The 22,795-nt window shown below is 43.9% G+C and overlaps 1 long non-coding RNA gene across 1 annotated transcript in view; it reads left to right on the forward strand.

Moving 5' to 3' along the window:
* The window catches only part of LOC139772800 (uncharacterized), a 67,655-nt gene extending 53,317 nt beyond the window's left edge, over positions 1–14,338 (forward strand). Inside the window, exon 2 of the long non-coding RNA XR_011718201.1 lies at positions 13,441–14,338. This is a non-coding gene — a long non-coding RNA (uncharacterized lncRNA). The remainder of the gene's footprint in view (positions 1–13,440) is intronic.
* Positions 14,339–22,795: the final 8,457 nt, after the last annotated feature.

Genomic DNA, 22,795 nt, shown 5'->3' on the forward strand with positions numbered 1-22,795 from the left:
TCCGGTGATTTATATGTATAATCGTGCGATAGCGCGGCGCGTTGATTAAATTTTTCTCGTCCTGAACGAGAGGCTCCTCGCTCGTTTGCGATTCTCTAACTTCTTATGAGTTTTCATCAGTACGCGCGCGCGATTATAAATAGACACGGGCCGGAAATTCAATACACGTGCGCTTGCAAAACCGGTATGCGATTTATATGTTCTATTATTCGTAACCGTGCGTCGTCGTCGGGCTTTGAACCTTCCTGACATTTCAGGAGGACACGAAGAGAAGTGTGCGAATGAATAATTTAATGGTGATCAAATAGCGGCGGGTTGCCCTCGAGAAAGCTCGCTTTGGTCGTCCGAGACATATTTCACTGGGCTTTACCCTTTAATATTATATCATTTTTTTTTATTGTCTCACGTAGACAGTACGTAAATAAATGTTTTATATTTCCATCTTTTGCATTTTCATTTTCCGATTCTATGATATGTTTTTCCTTTGTCAAAAATATACATTCCTGCTTTTACAATTAATTGAGACGGGATGGAGCTTTCGTGCATTTTTATATTTAAATTTTTTATTTACAATACGCAATAAAAAAGCGCACGTGTGCGTGTGTGTTTGTATCTTTTATCGCTACAGCTGCAATTGGCAATTGTCAAAGAAAATCAGTCAATATACGACCGATATCAAAGCATAGATGTAAACATCGTCGTTGAATACGAATCGTCGTGCGGCGACGTGTCAACATTCGCGCGCAGCCGAGCGCATTGACCCGGTCAATCCGGCTGCCACGATGAATGCGCGTAAGTGCAGTCTTACGCAATACGCGCGAGTAAGGGTGGCGTGGCCGGATGGTTGGAGAGGTCGGGATGTAATGCCGAAGCGCGGGTAGGGAAGGAGCGAAAGATCGTAGCGTCGAACGCGCCCGGTGGGAAACGCATAATATAGAGGGGGAGGACGGGACGTAGTGCATTATGGATACGCCACTATTCACCCCGCTTATTACTTCCTACATACCACCAGCCCTCTTACCCAGGTACGCACGAAACGCGTACGAGCCATCGTCACACGCACGCGTTTTGTTCTCAAGGAACGCGCTTCAACCGCCGCGCCGTTCGCGTGCAACGACTTCGCGGTCAGTCTGCGGAAGAACAGGGAGGTATATAGGGAAAATAAAAAGGAAGAAGCTAAAGAGAAGAAAAGAATCAAAGTAATTCTTTTCTTCGCCAGTAATAATTCACAAGAAAAACAATTTATTTCGACCAAACTGGCAGTTTATTATAACGTTTATATATACGACGTTTCGGCCATTGCTTTTGGTCCTTATCAAGTACACTGTGTCATAAAATTAAATAGCCGCTCGAAGCATCCTGTTAGTTATAATTTTTTTTCCCGGAAAATCATATCTAAAAGATGTAATCGAGAGTCCGTATGTTCATAATTATTGCAGCCAACGCATTGTCGAGAAGCCACGGTGTGACAATGGCAATTCATCCTTGTTTAAAACACGTATGGTGTAACTATGAGATACCATAATCAAGACGGAGCAAAAGAGAGCAAACTGATGTTCACGGCCGACCTCCAACAGAACGTGAACACACCGTGGCTTGTCACACCGTGGCTTCTCGACAATGCGTTGGCTGCAATAATTATGAACACACAGACTCTCGATTACATCTTTTAGATATAATTTTCCGGGGGAAAAACTCGTAACTAACAGGATGCTTCGAGCGGCTATTTAATTTTATGACATAGTGTACTTGATAAGAACAAAAAACAATGATCGAAACGTCGTATATATAAACGTTATAATAAACTGCCAGTTTGGTCGAAATAAATTGTTTTTCTTGACAAGAAAAGAATGTCGAACCAGTCGGAATTTCCTGAATTTGTTCGACTCATTTTCCCTCTCTTCGCGAATAAAATTGGTAATGGTTGCGGGGTTTGTGGGCGACGACGGCGCTTGCATTTTTCAAAAGCGTGTGTACGAGTAGCTTAGTCGTGAGATACGATAGCCTGATAAATAATAAACCGGCCTTTCCGCACGTCGCGGGTCAGCAACCTAAAGGCGACGTCAACATCGTCGAGGATGGATAATAGTCAGAGAGATACGTTGAGCCACGTTGAGTTGACACTGCCTTCATGACATTTTTGATTAAGCGAACCGATTTGTTTTCGAGTCTGGGGTAATATTATCTTATCCATTATAAATTTTAGTGAACTTATCTTTATCATTTATGTAAAAGCATCTTAAGGAAATGATATATACATACGTTTCCTGAAAATTACAATTATCTGTATAATTATCCATTTAATTTTGTGTAAGAGAGTGCGGAAAATATTTTATTATAGAATTAAATTTTACGATGTGTTATTCATATATAATTGGGATATTTACTGACTTGTCGAGAGTTTGCTTGAACAATAAAATTACAAGAACTATCCTTAACCAACAAACATCTCGATCTATAGTTTTACATCGGCGGGTGGCTCGTCGATTTCGAATTTAACATCGCAGCGGGAGGTGGAGCGAGCGAGAGCAGAGGAGTCTATGGCGTAGGATTAACAACCGGATAATGAAGTCAGTGTTTCATGCCCTGTGAAATTGCGCTCACTCGGACCGCCATTCGATTCTCGCTTTGATTGCGCTATGGGCGAAAGCACAATGGCTATAAACCGTCCAGCGTTGAGCACCATCGCTAGTAACCCTCCTTCCCCCTTTTGTTCGATGGAATTTTCGGGCTCGAGATTTTCCAGATTTTTCAACGCGCTCGTCAACGCTTTGAAATCGCGCGTTAGCCATTTCGCCAACGCTTCGACGTTCACGACTCCGTTTTGTGAAATTAAAAGCTGAAACGTAGAATTGACCGTTTCGACAGGAATTCTATTAATCCTTTACTTTGCATCGAGAGTACATAGAGATTTAATATTTTGTTATAAGTTAAAATAGATTCTTTGTAAGTAAATAAATATTGCAAGATAAATGAATACTCTTATTTATTTCTCTCTCGCGCGAAATGCATTTCGAAGGCAACATCAATGGTCTTTTTTTATCTTGAAATAATATATATATATTAGAAAATATATTGTTATATAGGATTTGTCGAGAATGCGGTGCGTTTAAAAAGGATTTACGGAATTGAGTCATGTCGTTGCATTGCTCTATTATAAAAAAATCGCTACGTACAAAATGTATAGTCCGAATGCCGCCGAACTTGATAAAATATTTCTTTAATTTTTTGGTGGACGCTACATTTTACAGGATTTTTCGCGTCGAATTTTCCCGGGTTTCCCGACGGCCGTCCACGCGTCGCTTTCGAAATGGCTATTTCACCCTCGCGAACTTTCACGGTGTATTATCAGGGTAGGCCTCTCTCTCTCTCTCTCTTTTTCCTCTGTTTTTTAAAATTCTCGCTAACGCCATTACCGTGGACGTATACCGACTGTTTTTGTAAGCCGACGCCCGGAAAAGATTTGCCCGACGTTCCCTGCATGCGATCGCATGACGCGCTTGCTCGCTGTCGCATTTAAACGCGTAAACGAATTAACTCGAATTTCAATAATCCGTTTAGCCCGCGCCAGGGATTCTCGTCCCCTGGACTGTTTCGGAAAACTGCTCGGCGTATATGGAGTAATTTTGTGCACCGTAAACAAAATTATACGGGACGTAGTGGTGCATTTTGCGGGAATTCAGCGTACATTCCTATTTCTCCTTACAAAAGCTTATGCGACATCGTTAGAGAAAATTACGTTTGCTATTTCTGATGATAAAATAACGATGATCTCTATCACTGTTATAATCTACAGTAACATAAAGATATAACAATATTGCGATTCGTACGAAATTTCGCGTATCTGAATATTTACTGACAATTTTCAATCGTAATGACGGACAGTGTAGAGATTCGAGTGGCCGCTGCAAGAGTGCAAGGTGCTGAAAATGTGGTTTCACCATATCCGCGCGTTCGACGAATCGGACGACTGCAATCACGTGGCTTTTACGCCACGGCGCCCCTCGCTGAAAAGCAAATGAGTGGTTGTTGGCCGCAGAGACGATGATGATGATGATGACGATGATCATCATTACCGCGGTGTCCCGATACGATGACCCCGCTGCTGCTGCACTGATGATTCACGAACGCTTATTAGCTCCCGGCTCTCTTGCCCATTCTCTTTTTCTCCCTTATTATCTCATTCTCTCACCCTTTACGTTACCTCTCTCTCTCCTTCTCCCTCGTGCCGCCGTCAATATGAGATAACGAACGGTAGATCGCCGGCAGCCGAATTGCGACTATCACTTTCATGATCTATTATTTACGAAACTTAACTCTATCGGACGTTCGTTAGACGCGGCTTTGAAACCGATGAAATAAACAGAATTAATGTTTTCATCTTTCCTGCGCGCGGTGTAACCGAATGAAAGTATAAATCAAGCCCCGCACAATCATCATCGTCCACGCCCGACCCTCGGGACACAGTTGAGTAGGCGATCAGATCCACGTGCAGAACGATGATGATGATGACTATCATTGTAGCTCGCGCAGATGATCTCGTTAGGGCCGCGATGGCTTCCGTTATGAGTGACGCATGCAATACAATGCAACGTGACGATGTTTCGAAGTGCACAACGGTATCAATGGAAATGTCGGATTTCGGAGAAAATTTGTCGACGACGATCAGTTTTTTCAAATTTTTATGGGGTGTGATGGTTAATAAAATATAATAAAGATTTTATTTTACCGACCGTTCTCGAGCCGCACGAATCGACGATCCGGCATGGCGGTTGATCGCGTCCTTTTCATTCCCCCGTCGTTCCCGGTCCTCGTCGCGGCGGAATCAATATGGGATGATGAACTGCGTGGATTGAAAGCGATCGCTGGTGTTAACAGCGTTATAACATCCAAGCCTAGGCCGGGATCTCTCTGTATTGCCAGCCGGTGCGGTCATGATGTCCGCGGTATTTTGCACGCTGTGACCCCACGTTGTGAAACCCACCATTTACCTCTATCTATCACGATCATTTGGTGGCCGGAGTCGCGGCGAAAGCCACGGTCGCCGCCGTGGCCACTCGACAGTTTCGATATTCACTCGAGCGTTTGAGCCACGATATTAAAGTATCTATGCTCTACGCGTCGATCGGACTCGCTGAATTACGACGAGCTTTTTTTTTTTGCTCTATACCATCCACTTCGTATCTTTCCTGTTATCTCAAGCTTTTCGAGATCAAATATCCCGAGCACGGTTTGTCGCTGTTCTCCATGCATAACGCATACACTCTCCTGGATACCGTTTGATCTACAAGCTTGTTTACCCTGTTACGCGAATAAAGCCGCGTCCGCGATTGGATCCACTACGTTCACATCTCGTTTCCGGTTCAGCGCTTTTTTGTTAAGCGAGAGCAAGTATTTTCTTTCTAAAAAAGATGAATGGAAACGCGACGAAAAGTGAAGTGCGCCATTATCGACGCGCGACTGACGAATGATAAAAGGCTTGACGTTTATTGAGATGAGCATAACGGGATTACGTCTATTAATTGGACGCGTTTCCCAAGTAATATTTACCCTTTTTCCTCCTCCGTGAAGATTGCTGCAGCGCGGACTGCATGGAACTGACATTAAGCGCCGTTTTTTATGGAGCGCCGCAATTAGTCGCGCGTTTTATGCTCGCATATATTCGTCGTGTCGGATCATGACGGTCATTTTTCACGAAGGTCCTGAAGAGCGATATAATTGACTTAATGTTTTATCTTCCCCTTAAAAAAGTTTACTTCTCTCGGCACAAATGTCTCAAGTATATTTTTCTCCGCTGAGATAAAATTCCTTTCTATCTTGATTTTTCCATTTCCATGTGAAATCCTGAAAATTGACGCACGCCACTCTGTATTCGCGGAACGATATTATCCAACTTTATTATTAATTCGCCGAGTATTTCTCCGGAAGCAATTTCTACTGAAATTATATCCCTCCTAAATGCCGCGCGGAAATTTTCTGTATTTTCCATCTGCGTACCGTGCGAAAATGATAACAGGGGAATCCGAAGGAATCAGCATTCGAAGCGGAATATCGCGGCTCCTTCGTTTTCTTTCGATGGTTCAAATGTCGTTGACTTCCGATTCTGCATTTCCAATGTCGAAACGTAAGATTCTCTCCCGTTTTCCAAGCCAGAGATACCAATAAACCTATATTGTTCGCGAATGAAAGTACACGCAAACCGCAGACATACCAGAAACGATGCACTTTTCCTTATCCGGGAAATGCGAAAACCGACTGCCCGTCTGACTCGTCGGAGATAAGGAATTAAAAGTGTGGATTTTGCCTGGTTTATTACGAATTAAACGTAATGCCGTCGGCCGTGAAAAAGTGTCTGCCGCTCGTAAATGCAAATAACTTGTGTGGGTAAACACGTACGTATGCGCACGCATAGGTCGGTTGGATTAAGTAATATGCGGAGCGGAGTAGTGGAGGATTTTACCCTACTCGACATTCTTTTATGATTCCGAGGGTTTTTCTGTTGTGTGAACGTGTGTGTGTCTCTCGCTGAAATATTACTCATTACCTATATCACGTCGCGCTGTTCTATGTTTCGATTCTCTCCGTAATATTATTTCGCGATCGGTAATTAATGTAGGAGTTAGAAACACGGAATATTTTAGTGGAAAGATAAAATTGTCAAACTGGAAGAGAATTTTTAGCACAGCTTTATTCTAATTGTATAATAAAATTATATCAAATTGAGAAATAGTTAATAGAAATAAACTACACGGAGAGAATTTTATATTAAATTTTACTATGCTGCCGCACCAACTGCGGACCATCAAGACGCCACAAGTTTAAATGCTATGAACATAGCATTCAATGCTATAATTATAGCATTCAATGCTATAATTATAGCATTAAATGCTATGATCGTAGCATTTAAACTTGTGGCGTCTTGATGGTCCGCAGTTGGTGCGGCAGCATAGTAAAATTTAATATAAAATTCTCTCCGTGTAGAACTTATTATTCATGATTTATATTATTTATCGGACTAAGGCGTATAAGAGTGGATGGAATTGCCCTTTTGTTGCCTTCCTGGAATACGTACCGCCATACGCGTGTAAGTACGAGCAATAATGTAGCGATATACCCGGTGTTTAGTACTCGTACTCGTATTATCGTAGCCCGTGTTTGACCACGGCTTGCAGCCGCAGTTATTTGCACTGTACGCATCCGTATAGATTGCACAGTGGACGAATCGCGATATCGGAACTGATGTATCGTTAAGATATCGGGCACGATATACCAACGTCGAACGACCGCCGCCGTCTATATCCGGTAACGACTTCGAACGAGCGATTTTCGGCGAGAACTCGCGCGGGCTTTATGGACAAACGAATCGAGGAGGGTGGAATTGGCCGAGATAACGGTAGGCTTCAGGTGAATCCCAAATGCCCGATCGTGCCAATCGAAAACTCGACAAATCCAAACACGTGCGATATATAATAACGGGAGAATATCGAGTCTCGATACAAGTTTCTCTTGAAAAAAAAAACGTGCGCTTTTAAATTACTCGTTTAACGAATTGATTGAATCGTCGCAATGCAATTGGATATGTATACGAGAGAGCGGTGTTCAATTTGAGCTGTATGCGCATAAAACAGCTACCGCTGTCCAATGTATGTACGAGAGACGTGAAGCGGTGAAAAACAATATTTGAAAACGTCATACATACGAGCGCAACGATTCGGCTCGCCGCGGCGAACTTCCGTCGGTGCGAATAACGAGAATTCCACGAAAGACCGTGCATTGACGTCACGTCACGAATGGACACGGTAAAATCTCACCCCCGATGTCGATCTCTCGCGAATCGGAAGCGTCATTATGAAAAATACGGCCGACAGCGAGATTTCAGTTGCATCGCGAATATATGATTTTGCATTGCTTTATTATCACGGCCCCGGCAGCGCGTCGCGTACAAATTGTCCGGGCGATCTTCGAAAACCGGGAAATTTTTGCGTAGCTGTCGCGATCGTTGATTGCCACCGGCGAGGGCAGCCGGACTGATGGGCAGCTGGACCGCGGAAACGGATCGGCGACGGGGGAGGGCTGTTGGGTAGGCGGGGGTGCTTTTAAAAGTGGCCGCCCGAAAAAAAAGGCCGTTCGCGCTCCAACGGACGTGTATACGCTCGCATGCGCAGCCGAGATACGAGGCCTCTTTACGAGCAATATCTAATGGATTGCATCGGGCGAGCGCAAACGTTAAATTTGACGTTCACGATTATTGCAGCCCTCCGGGGAGGCTTGCGCGGCGTTTTCGCGAGGTACGGGCGGGTGGCGGGATAGAACGATGTTCGACGTTAATTTTATAATCCTGACGAAAAAGTTACGACCCGGTAGTAGCCCGAGTAATCCTTTTTCTCTCTCTCGTTTCACGTTGGCCGCCGCCCCGGTATCCGTTGTACTTCTGTTTTTCATTTCGAATTTTTCTTTGCCGTAATAATTCCTTCCTCCGTTTACGGGCGAGTTTAATCTCTCGCTGTGTGCCTGCGATATTTTATGCATTTTGTGTGCATTTACCATTCTCTCTCTCTCTCTCTCTCTCTCTCTCTCTCTCTCTCTCTCTTTTCGATTTAACAAAATTCATTTCAATTATGCGAAATAGTTCCAGAAATGTTGTTCCGTTATTGCATAATTAATTAACGAAATTCTTTTGGAGGTGAATTAAAAAGCGCGTAGTTGCTAGAACGGAACGTACTCGCCTATTTAAATTTCATTCCATTAACAGTACACAGAGCGGCTAAATTTTTCTGTTCTTTCTTGCCTTAATTTTCGTTGCTTCCGCCTCTTTGTTTCTCACTTTAGAAATCGACCCTTTTCCTTTCCTTTTCCCTACCTTACAAATTGCTCCAACGTTCGCGTACCTAAGAAAAGGGTTGCGCGATACTCGGTAAGCTTGCTGTTGCCACTCCAACAACCAATGGTTGTTAAGTTTAGTCAACTTGCACTTTAACGACACCTTTTTTTACTCTTTTACGTTAGGAAAGTTGCACCGGCCGGCTATGAAACGCATTCAAAGGCGAGGAGTGAAGTTTAAAGTGCGCGTTCCGGACCGAACTTTATTTTTCACAGCGAGAGCAGTTTCTCTTGCGACTTATTTTCGAATTACGTGTTTCCTCGACTTTCACCCTAATTCAACGTCATGCGTACTGTTAATTAATAAAACTGCTATTAATAAAAAAAAATAGTTTAATTTTATCATTTAACTGCATATCTATACTTTCGCAATATTTTTAACTCTTTTACAACGTTGAGCATGAAATACTTTAGTTATCATAATGAATCTAATTCATAGAAAAGTCGATTGCTTCTGATACCGATCTTTTCTCTTCTTTATGTCGGGAAAGGACGTATTCGCGCCGTAATGAGAAAACCTTTCAAGTCAAGGAGGCTGCGCGTTATCCGTAACGCATGACGCGGCTTCGTGGGGCCGCTCGCTTGTCATCGCGACGTTGCGCGTATCCTCGTTACGCATCTGCGCGAAGGCGCCCGCGTTCCGCGAATCAATCCGACGTATAATCAGTACGACAAAGCGGACGCAACGTGAAGATAGGCCGGAAATGATGGTCCCAAAGAGAAAGAATTTTCTCCCTATCCCTCGTCCTTCTTCGTACGCCGAGGTGGAACGCACAATGCAACCCATAATGCAAATCGTAGCTGGAATCCAGTGACGACGTCGCGACGTGTTGGCTGTTATATAATAGAAGCGCATCTAAGTAATAACTAGGGGTAATCATCGGAGATACATTTGCATAATTTACACACACAGTGCCATGGCGCACAAAATGGAGCACGAGAAATAAGTGCGATGCGAATATTAAGAGAATGACATTTTTTACGGGTCTGTTATACGTACATTATATACACATATATTAGATATGTATCTTTTACATTTACATTCGATATAAATCGAACATTGATAAAAAATATATGGAACACCGCGCCAGATGCACGCGCGAATGGAGCATGACGATGATTCTCGTCCTCGTGATTCTTGTCTGCATTATCGGTTTTTCCCTGGTTGAGGAATAACGTCCTGGTTGTAATTACGCGGGATGAAAGTGCGTGTCGCGCGCGCGAGCGAGCTGCGTGCACGCACGCACAGTTTCTTTTCTCATTTCAACGATGCATTATGCGTGCGTTCTACCGCGATCTTTTACATTTTCTATACCTCGTACGCGGGCTTTGTGGCTCATCGTCGCGGATGTAAAGATATTTCCTTTGATATTTCGATATCCCGGATAGAGCATTCATTCGAGAGTTTGTTGAGAAAATGTGCGCGTCAATTTCTTATTTCTCTGAAATTAATAAAGATTATTATCTACTTAATAATTTGCAAGATCGCCTTCATTTTTGAATGTGTAACACTCTCATATCTTATGTTCAAAATAAAAATGTAAAAAACCTATACTCTGTGGACAGTATCACGAGTTTTAAGGAAGTGCAAGAGCGGCGATAAACTTTTATCGTCTCATGCCCGAAACTTCGATTAGTCCGGTAAAGGATAACGATTCTTCTTACGTAATATTTTTAGAAACTGTGGTGAACCCAATGAGTACTTTATCCCAAACGGCACCAGTGGTACAATAGGTTTGCAACGACATTCGGCAAAAAGCCGCCCCCATCCACGAGTCGACTTTGATTGCGGCAGCGTCACGAAGAAGCGCGAATTTGCCATTCTCATTCTGACCTAGTTCAATTTCGTGTTTGCCGACGCGGTACTTCCGTAATACTCCATGCCCGACGAATATAATTTACCTTTAGTGGAAAAGTTTAAACGGGCTTTCTTTGGCGCGCCCAGCGGAGCGCTCGTAGCTCGGCTGCTCGCATTTAAACGGAGGTCGTTGGCCCGAACATTTCCGCGGGTTTGATAGCACTGCCAGTTGCTGCTTATCCTCATCTCATATACGTCGAGAGAGAGAGAGAGAGAGAGAGAGAGAGAGAGAGAGAGAGAGAGAGAGAGAGAGAGAGAGAGAGAGAGAGAGAGATTCTTGTAATTTAATCGCACGACTCCACTTTTACACTTTTAAATACGTAATACTTTTCGACTTTATGCTATCGGGCGATATCATAAAACTGACGAGAAACAGAATTTGATTGCGTTTTAATTCAGACAATCAGTTGACGATAATTTTACCCGAAAGATTAGATCTACGAAAGCTCTAATATGAAATACATTTCATATTGTAAATCATGAGTCAGATATTCGAAGATATTTGATGAAAAAATCAAGCTTTATTATTACCTCCCCTAAATGTCACTATGCTTCACCCGAAGTCTATTTGCAATAATCTCTTCTCTCGAAATTGAAAAGGATCAATCAGGTAATAATGCTGATTCGACAGAACGTTATCGCGACAGAAAATTTTACTTTGTATCAGGATTAAACGACTCGCGATCCCTCGTCTTTAAACTCAGGACATTGCCCCGAACATGTCAAGGGGTTTGGTACCACTGGCATAGATGCATAAATGCACGACACGCACGCACGCATGCACGCATCGCGCGCGCGCGCGCGCGCACACACACGCGTACATTTGGAGATGCGTAGCGTGCGTGCACGCGTAGCGCAAGACGCGCGTACCTACAGTACATGCAAATAAATATGCCATGCGAGGGAACGGGGTGCATGGAGAGGACGGAGGGTGAGGAGGAGAGGAGGGAAGCGCGGATCTACCAGCGGGGTGCAACAATAGGCCCTCAGTAGTTGCCATGGTAACACCATCAATCCCTTAGCAACAGCTTGAGATCTTAAAGCCGAGGCTTCGCCGCGCTTTGTGCGATCATTTAATGACGGTGGTGTCCGGGAGAAATCCGGGATCATGATGGATTTTCCCCACGCGAAAATGGCGTCCGGTATAGGGTAGCGTAATCAAACCAGACGAACCGCCTTCGGAGAGGATGAAGATTTTGACGTGTGGGAAGTTCTCGAGATATTACGAATAAATCAAAGATCATTAACGAAGTCTATATTAGAGTTTGATTTATCGTCACAAATGAGAATTTTTTATAAAATCGTTCTATATTCTTTGCTGTATTAAATATATTGAATCGAGAAGAAATTCAGTGAAATTCGAGTTTCGTTTTCGAAACTCGTTTTCTACTGAATACATATATTTATTTCAGTATAGCTGCGCTTATAATTAAAACTCGGAACTTATAATTAATAAAGTAACGGACATGTACTAATTTAGTTAGCAAAAATATAGATATCTCTGATTTGTTTTATGAAAATGCAGTAAATTTAACATTAAACGGAAGAAAATTTTAGAGTGTTGAGATTACCAAGTCTTATAATAGATACACTGAGAAAAAAAAATCGTAGATTCAAAGAAATATTATTTGATTCAACTAAATGCAGCGGTCACGGGCTGTCAAGCTAACATTTGTTAATTCAACAAATATTATATAAAATAAAATAAAATATTTCTTGATATTACTCACGTATATTTGATTTAAATATATTAATATTTACATTAAACAAATCACATCAACTAAACGAGTTAAGTCAAATTAACAACATTTTTTTCTCAGTGTAGCCATATGGCTAACATTCATTACTTTATTGCATCGTAAATTGTCAACTGCAATGAGACAGGAAATAAATATATGCAGTCGGCGATTTCTACTCTAGATTGATTGCCTCAAATGGAGGCAGGAAGTTGTTAATTGAGTCGGAACCGCCTTTCTTTAACAATCTAGTTTTTCATCAACGCTGAAGGATAGGGATGAGAAATGAGAAAGTGATGATGTGGATCTTCAAGGTGGCCTTCGCTTCAGGATAAAATTCTTCTCCGATTTCCTCGGAATTTATTACACAAACTACGGAGTGACAGGCAATTAATTCGTTGCGGAATAACGTGACACACGATACTTCCAAGCATTGTATCTTCCTGTATCAATTGAACATATTTTATTTTGCAATCGTATAAATGCTACCCATCGCATGAGTTGGAAATCGTCCTTAATTGCTTTTCCTTCGTTTTCCCAATTACAGTTTGCGACTTCTCGACGCTACCAGCCTCCTCTGTAAAGCCGCCGTCCGCTCAGCAGCCACTCGACGTTCTTTCATTAATTTCTACCTGCCTGCTTTAATTCCACCGGCGTTTCTACGCGGACTAAATAATAAAACGAAGGCTGCGGGCGTATGGCCAAAGTCATGACTAAGTCCGATGCCGTGGCGGCGCATGTCAAGCCAGCTGAGGGTGAGAAGCCGGCGATGGTGGGAGGATGAGGATCGTCCTTTTATCATTCTCGTCTTCCTCCGTCGAGTTCACCATTTTGCTTTTTTTTTGCAGCCACCCCGCGCGCGCGTAGCGCACCTCTCGTTCCTCCGGTTTATCTCTATTCCGTTCCGACTCTACCTCACTAATTCACTCGTTAGCGCAATTACATATTTAACGCCCAAAATTTCAGCCCGAGCTCGTGTTTCCTCACCGGAATTCCCGTGCGAGAAGAGGACCCGCTCTCTCATTGCCGGCAGAGCACCGGATTGCGGCTCGCTCTATCAGATCCAGTTTGATCCAGCCGCTCTTACGAAGCCAACGAAATTCTTGGTTAATTAGATCGTATTCAGCAGAGCGTACGTGTTTCATACAGTCCGTAATATCTAACCCGTTTCGATTACCTTCCGACAGTGATTCCCATATTTTAGCAGAGTTCCTTTGGTAGAAAAAATTTCGTTGTAGGTATGTTACATGTGCGTTCCTATTTCTCATAAAGTAATTTTTATAAAATGCAATCACATTTTATCATATATGTATTATATAAGAACCTTTTTCTTAAAAGTTTCGTCTAATTTTTGTTATTAAGTTGTATTTTACATAATTATTGAGTAAAGTGTTGTAATAACATCTTAAATATAATAAAACTTGGATTACAGTCACGCAAAATCTATATATAATAAATATATATCTATACGAACGTGCGTATGAAACAACATTTTACAAATGTTTGTAAGCGAGGAATCGCTTCGTAAGCCGATAAATTGATTGATTTCCGCTAATTGATTTGCACATGATCGAGCATTCGCTGGGACAAGAATGTTTCAAAATACGAAGGGCGCAAGTGTTCATTCCGAATGCCGTGAATACATCTGCATGCAGATTGATTGATTTCTATGCGTTACGGGCATCACCCGCAATCCTGTAAATTGATTCTTAATTAACTGTCAAGCACTGGACACTTGAATCGGCGTGTTCCGTGAATTGTATTGACGTAACGCGCAAATATATTCCACATATAAAATCAAGAATAGCTCTGTACCGTTTAAACGTATATAGAATAAATAAACCAAATGTATATAAAATAAAAAGACTATAATTTGTTACTATAATTTGGTATGTTTTTATTTTATCATTTTTACAAATCCCTTTGAAATTAATTCGATGTAGTTTAATTAGACTTTTAAGTTTTTGCCGAATAATTGATCTGGAGATTAAAGGGCATTCTAAATTTAATTCGTTAAAAATAAATAGTATTAGGTTTTAATTCTAAATTACATTTTACATGATACTTTTTAACTACGTTAACGAGAGTTCGATGCAATCTTTTCGATTAAATAAAACAGCATTAAAATGAGTCCGTTATATGTATACACATGTACACAAACGTGATGCTTTCTTACTAATTGCAAACAAGGTATTTAAAAAGAGAATAGAGATCTCACACAGAACGCGAAGTGAACATGTGGTAAGTGGATGAAGATACGCGTAGTTAACAACTTCATTCTCTGGAAGATAAAACGGAAAGCGTGTTGAAGCTATCTAACACGTGGCTCGACGGAATGCAAAGAAAAGGAGAAAAAGGAAAAGGAAAAGCGGGAGAAAGAGAGGAAAACGACATCGCGGATATCTTTATTCTCGTCGAGTTCGATATTTATGGCGGGGATGCGTCTCGACAAAATGCCGCCGGGTATCGGCGCAACAGGTAAATCGAGTGATCAAGCGTCGTTAAAAGAAATCGGCACCATCCGGACGTCACGCGGATATGATTATATTACTGTTATCGACCGGCTTGGTGGCCGATCACCTTCCGTACTAGAACTGCTTTGGCTCGCTGTTACTTTAGACATGCAATCCGGTATATAAATAGAATTTTGCCAGTAACGCGCGAGATTCGTGATTAAGCTGAGATTAAGTTAATGCGCTCTTGCCGACGCGTATGATATCGGTGCACCAGCAATTAATTTTTGTAGGACCTGGTCATATGAAATTACAAATTATGCAAACAGTCAGTGCTTGATACGGACTTATAAATACTTGCTGCCGAGTACCGATTGACAGAATCAAATCTTCGGAGCAGGGGAGGCTTCGCACTGTCCCCAGGCCAGCCGCCTTCATTTCCATACCGCCGCCCGTGCACCTATCCGTTGTTTTGTCCGCGAGGGCCGTCGTCAGGGGCGCGACTTGGAAATTGGCAGTACGCATCGCGCACCGTGTCCCGGGCATTGATTAATGGCGCGCCTGTTGCAGCCCCGGTTACAATGCAATTTGCTTTGCGCGCGCGGGCAGTGCAGTGCAGCGGGTAGCGGGCGCGCGCTATCCTGGTCCGCGCGCGATAGCGCGTCTGCGGCGCGCGGGACACGCGTGTGCGTGTGTGCTCGCAGCGAAGTGACAAAGCCGTGACAAGAGTGACACGGTGACATGGAACGCGCGACAACTAATTAATCATCCTGGCGCGGCCGAACGCGGCGGGTCCCTGCCCGCGCGTTGCATCGCCGCGCTGCACTCTGCGCGGAAGGGTGACAATGTATGCGTACATGCGTGTATGTGCGTATGCAGCACAATGAATGCATCGGCATGCACCTACCTATCGTCCTTTTGATACCGTCGGGTGTTCTGTGACGCGCGCGCTGCCGCAATTGCGTGCACGGTCGAGCTTTGCATCTTTGTCCGAATTGCGAGCTCCCCATTCTGCTTGAACTCCTTTCTCTCCCTTTCTCTCTCTCTCTCTTGTTCGCTGGCTACCCCTCTATGTCTTCGTTTCTGTCCGTTCTGTATGTAGCTGCATAACCCAGGACTAGCGTTCCCTTCCAAATAGCGATCGCCATTCGATTTGCCTATCGGCACTGTTGCAGATACGCGTCGAATCGCGCGTCACACTTACCGTCGGCGTGCGGTTTCATCAGGGTGGACGTTCCATTCGGTTTCGGTAGAAAGTACGCGATCGCGCGTGTTGGTTTAGCATTAATTACGGCCGCGGCAAGTGGCCGAGATTAATGGCTGCGGGATGCCGTGTAATATGTAATATCGAGAACACATTTGGCCGGCGTAATGTATTATAAGCCGCGTACCCGGCAAGTAGATTACCGTAGTTTCGACGATACACTCCGCGTTACCGAACGCTAATGGATATTTTTCATTCACTTATCGTGATAAATGGGTTCGTTATGTTTTACGGGCCGCCCTTTTAAACGAGAGTACTAAAGGCCGTGCAGGTGCATCGTTTAAGCGTATTATTATAGCGATGCACTGTAGAACATTATAAACATTTTATAAACGTGCGGTAATAATTTCATTTGTCCTCGTAACGCAGTATATTTATTACAACGTAGTAATGAGTTAATATTGCAACATATAGTCATATAAATAGCAAGTTATGTGCATTTTGGTGAAGATGTTTCAGTAATGATCATATTCTGATTATCCCGCAAAAGATTGTTATTTCGCGCGCGTCTCGCGTCGTGAAACATGAAGGAACAAATAAATATCGAAGCAGTCCGGAAATCAGAAAATCTCCGGAATGAGAACCGAACCCCGAGGATCTTCGGCAATTTCGTTAAACTATTGAAGTCAACTGCACCCTCGAGTGCAACCCTCGCGAGCTACTCATTCCTCTCCTCTTCGATTCGTTGTCGCGCACGCGTTCACTCACACTCGTATATTTCGCATGTACGTGCGAGCCGCAATACACTTCGTGTCGTTATTTTCTCTTTCATCGGCTCTCTCTTTCTCTCTCCGTTCGTCTTTTTTTTTGCATTTTCCCGGGCCATTAGCGCCGGAGGAAGACATCAGCTTCCACTCAGTGATTACCGGAGAACCGAATTTGCATAACACACGAGTCGCGCGCGCGTACCGCCATTTACATTTTATTTTAATCGCGGTAATCGATTGAATCTCCCCCGCATCCCCTCAGCTCGCCGGAATGAGGCGGGAGCCGATCAGCCATCCAGCTAGTCGAGCAATCGGCGACCGAGACGAAGGGGTGTGGTTCGGGCACTTTAAATAAAAATAAAGTGTTGTGTCGTGGGTGCGCACGAGCGGACGCATTAGCAATTGGGGTGGAGGCTGCGATATTAGCTTTAACGAGTTGGGAACTTTTCCACTGCTCCGGAATTCGTTCGTGTGGCGACGATTTCGAGAGTATTTCAACGTCCGCAATAGGTAGATGATCATACGAGGGAACGATTGGACACCGCAAGACACATCACGCCGCAATTCTTTTCCCCAGAATGGTTTCTTTGAAATTACGAATTGGATTCCTCGATAAAAATATTCATGTAGTTGAGATGATACACATCTGTCCCAAGACCGGCGATTTAACTTCAAAACAGAGAGATTGTGCTATCTATGTATGCGAAAATAATCCATAAGTTTCTCATAAAATCGCTCTATCGTAGCTCTACCTCGCTCTACCTCGCTTCTCGACGAAAAGGACGAGATGGGAATAGCTTTACCTCGCGGTATTTGTGCATTACGGGAATTGGTTGGACGTCGGCGGCAGTGTCGGTTCGCACACTGCCTACGGAAGCTCCGAAGTATCCGTCGCTAGGGAGGCGCACCACGACCTTTGAGCGACCCCGAAGCACCGCCGTCGTCGCCGCAGAATTCATGTATTTTCTGGATAATAATTTCGTCGGATGCGCGCTTCCCTCTTCTATTACCGGCCACAAATTACAGTGGGTGCACGGGCGGCAGTAGTTTTGATATACGGGTCTATACTCCTCCGCGATCAAGCGCGATTTATATGGTGCAACAATAACGTTTGCCCTTCGTACTAGAGTCCACCCGTGTATTTCACCGACGACAGTTTTACTGTGACGACGTAACGTAACGGGAGCAAAAACGTTGACGAGTGCGAAGTAAGCACATGTATATAATCGCTACGGCTTTACGCGGTCATCTTACACCACGCATTTATTACACACATATCACCGACCGTAATAAATTAGATAATTATGAGATACTTACGTTACATCAAGTTTTTCATATGAGCAAAAACGGTCGAGGATAAGCGTTAATCGATTATTAGAATCAATACATTTCGTGAGTGGCTTTTTTATAATTTTCATAATTTGAATTTATTTTTAAATATATAACATGTACATTTAAAATATATACATATTTCAGATACGGTTTTATGTGTATATATGATATTTTAGAATTAAATTTTAAAGTAGATTATTGGATATAATGTCTCATTCACCTTTTTGTTTTTTAAATATTAATGAAAAATGTTTATGCAATTTCAACGTGCATGTGAAAATAGAATTAATGATGCAGAAGCTCATTTCCGCTAACGTAACCCCTAGGATAGAATGAAGTATATAATACAATATTTATTCAGCACGTAACAATAGAGCGAGTATCAAGAGACAGACACGTGAACACATAGTTCCAAAAGGTATCCATATCGAGACGGGCCGCGTGCATTGTTCTAACGCATTTCGATATTAATCGTAATTGAAGCATTTAATGCCCGGTAGCGTCGATATTCCAATAATTCAACCTCCCCTTCTGTCATGGGGTGTAATGGTGTGAGGTGCAAGGGTTCCCGTCCGATTCCCGTGGGATCTGGTCCTTCTCGGTTCTGCGGCAATGCATCACTCTGTCCGCAGCCCCGTAACTCACCGCGCGACTCACGCTCGTCCGCACGCACACGCGCACACGTCGGACACGTATGGTCAATAAATACATACGCACACATATATAGACACACACACATACAGTCGACAAATAGGTATGTGTACACACGCGGCATAGCGATGGAAAGACGGGGTCGAACAGATATATGGCCCGAAGTGAACGACGTATCTAATCTAACCCTTCTGGACAAGATACTCCGTGATGGCCGAGGGGGTTGACCGACCATGCGTTAACCATAGCCCTTGGGCAACGAAGTGTAATCTAAAATTACAAGAATCCACCGTGGGCCATCCCGCGGGCTGCCATTTGTCACGCGCCGCGACAATTGTTATCGACAGTATCGCCCGCGAAAAATATACACACACATACAAACACACACACACACACATTTATATATATCGCGAAAAGTATCGCTTTCCATGACGCTATCAGCATTTGATATAATCTCGGGAATACTCGACGTGTTGGTTACGTGTTGGACACAGTTCAATCTGTCAGCTTCGGACAAAGTTGTATATCGTTGCGGTAACTCTCGCCAGGACTCACGATGTTCGACGACGCAGTGATAAAATTTAGCAGGTGAGGTTCTTCATATTCAAAGAACTAAAAAGACTTAACCGTATTGTGGAATCTATTTTTCTCTGTCAGGGAGCAGCAGGGAAAAATAGAAGCAACGTCTTAAAAAATTTTGCCTCGTATTTTTCATTTTTCTTCCGTTCATCCCCACGATGGCTCTTTGTAGAAGCGAAAACCATTAGGTCTGACACAATTGCACCGCGGGTGTCCGAGCGAGAGTGACTAACGCGAAGAGAAGGGGCAGATGTGGAGTCCGAGAGACCTGGCAGTCTCTCGACCGAGAGGTGCTTTTTCTTATCCATTAACGGGGCTGGAGACTCGGTGAAAAGTGAAATGATAACCGCCAACTAGAATAATGATCTGAAATGGGCGTGACCGGCGTAGATGCCATCGGCGAGATAGTGCCCGCATCGTGGCATCTGCTACGTCCACTTTTGTCACGGCGCGGCCGTAAGAGCGAGCGACGAGATGCAGATTTGCCCGATAAAAATGATTGAAACGCCATGCGTGTCGGCGCGTGAACGCGTGTGAACGCACCGTGCAACGATTCGCAGCTAGTCGACCAGAGGGGAAGGAGGAGGGAGGGGAAGGCTCGTTCGGATGCGAGGCTGATGCGAAAAATGCTTCGTCGCGATCTCTCCCACCCGCTGCGTCGTCGCGCTCTCGGTATGAATGGCTCTCGGCACTGACCTATCCAAGAGAGACCGCCGCGCTCTTCCGGAAGACTTGCTATCTCCGGAAAATGATCGCGCCCGGATCGTGAAATTATGCCACGTCGTAATAGCGTACGCTAATGAGCGTACGCGTGGCCCTGGAACACGAGTGTGGCATATGTCGGGGGGGAGGCACTGTGCGAGACGCTCCGAGTGAAAGAAGCATAAATATCTATTCTGTATGCAGCATATGAAAGAGAACGTAATATGGTACATCAGTATGTTCCATAAAATACGAGCCATTGCTATTAAATAAACTTGAAAACTCGGGGAAAGAAGTACGTAACAATGGTATTATACGATCTTGAATGATAATATCTTTCGGTGAAAAGCTACCAATATCTTTCCGCAGCATTACTATTAAATTAAGCAGAACAATATGGAATGCTGAAAAGTAGTATTTTTTTAATAAAATGCAAGTCATGGTCATTAAATAAACTTGAAATCAGGAAAAAACTGTGACCCTAGGTAACAATAGCGCTACCTTGAATAAATGCTAATATCTTCTTTTGTATTATTGAGTTATCAGTAATCTCTCCGCAGCAATACTATTAAATTAAGGTATGTAGTATGAAGTAGCACAGAATAGTATTTTTAGTAAAATGCAAATCATAGTCTTTGAATAAAAATCATATAGAGGATATAACTGGAGATAAAAATATTAAAAAGCGATCTTAAATGCTAATATCTTTCCTTTTCATTTAATAAGTGCGTTCAGGTCTCACTTATTAAATTAAGGGGAGCAACATAGGATACTAAATTGTAAAGAAAAATAGTTTTCCAAAATCCGTTACGCGCTGCATGTTACATTGGCCGTAACGTAACACCTTGATGACTTCCACCTTCAATTTAGAACGACTTCAATATATTCTCCCCTATGACGATTAACCGTATCGGCTCTATGGAAGCAAGACCAGTTCGAGAATAACAGGCGATTCAATTTTCGCTGTTCGCCGCGTATGAGTCTCGCGCCGGGGTAACTTCCTGTAATTAATTATATCGATGGCGTACGGGGGGCTCTACCACGGTCGGAAACGGCCCGGCAATATGTCCGTGACATGATTTTCATAGCGTATCGCAGTCGCACTCGAGTCGCAGTCAAGTCGAGGACTCGAGCCGGCGCGGCGCAGGAAGTGGTGCCGCATTAGTCACAGGCCATTTTGCCACCAGGCGTGACGGGCGCGCTCTTTTATTTTCCAGCGTTAATTCGTGCCGCCCTTACGGCGTGTCATCCGCGTGCGTCCCACTTTTTCCCGGCGCGTTTTAAAATCCCGCTCGGCTCCTGCGTGGCTCCGCGCGGATCGAGCCGAGCGGCGGCCACGTGGCGAGATAGGGGTGCATCATAATGCACTCGTCGTCGACGTCAGAGTCGCGCCTCGATCTTGTCCTTCCTCCTTGTCGTCGACCCAGATGCATACATAATTAATGTTGTCTATTAACAGGGCTCGCTAATGGGTCTAACGGCGCGTAAGCGGTCGATTTTTACGTGCGGGTGAATGCGAAGACAGTCAGGATGATGATGATGATAAATATTGATGAACGTTCGCCGAGTTATAGATATTATCGGTAACGACGCGACGCATATAGCGAGATATGCCGGCTTAATCGATAATTAATTCGTTATAACATTAAATAAGGTGACTATGCTCTAAGTGACAAATTATTTCTGCCGAGAGGTACCGCGTGCCGAAGCACTGCGATGTTTACGAGATAATATTAAGTAGCCGAGCAGATCATGTATGTGGGACAAGCTTAGATTGCTACAATGATTTGTTTCAATTAAGCGCGCAATAAAACTGGTAGGGATAATTGCACCTATGGAGTAGATAAGGCCGGCTGGCTGTGTAACGCCTCGTTCTGCACGTCACAGGATTCGTTGCGCGTAGCCACTAAATCTAAAGCTCATAAATAGATCTTCTTATCATCACCATAATTGTCATCTATTAAACTGATTGAAATATAACGCCAGTACTTATGTAGCGTTATAAATTTTACGACGTGACGGAAAGAATTGCGGATTGTACTGCACAAATTCGCGAGCCTATGATCGGGCGCGATGAGCGATCAAGAAAAATTACGCGTGATTATTTTTATTTACGCAGTCGATTCACTCTGTATGCGTCAAACAGGCAACAACAAATTCCGCTAACGAGGCGAGCCGCGCTCAAATATTTACGAGAGTCGAGCGGCGGCACAAAGGCGCAGTGTCGCGGTACGAGAAGCCGGAAAAAAGGGGTGCGCCATCACCGTGGGGCGCGGTATCGCCGCGATGATCAAAATGATCGAAAGGTGGCGAGCGAGCCAGCGAAGTCGGTCGTGTCGAGGGAGGGAGGGGTAAAGCGAGTATCGCGAGAGCAGGGGCGAAACCGTAAGCAAAGTGAATCTCATTAGTCGTGCCCCGTTGCATGCCGGCAACAGAGGCGCGCAATGGAAGCGAGGGGGAGAGGGAGGGACTCACTTTGATGTCAAACGAGGTGCCCCGGGGCCGCTGCCTCGTAGCACGCGCCGTTATTGTTATTACGAGCCGGGGTCGCTTCTAATTATCAAGAAGGAACCGGAAGTCGCAGCCTGCGACACCGCCGAGGCTTTGCAGGCATCGCGAAGGATGGGAGAAGG

This window comes from Temnothorax nylanderi, unplaced genomic scaffold (genome assembly GCF_030848795.1).
Source record: "Temnothorax nylanderi isolate EJ_2023f unplaced genomic scaffold, tnyl_v1.0 TNYL_tig0053_pilon, whole genome shotgun sequence".
Lineage (NCBI taxonomy): Eukaryota > Metazoa > Arthropoda > Insecta > Hymenoptera > Formicidae > Temnothorax > Temnothorax nylanderi.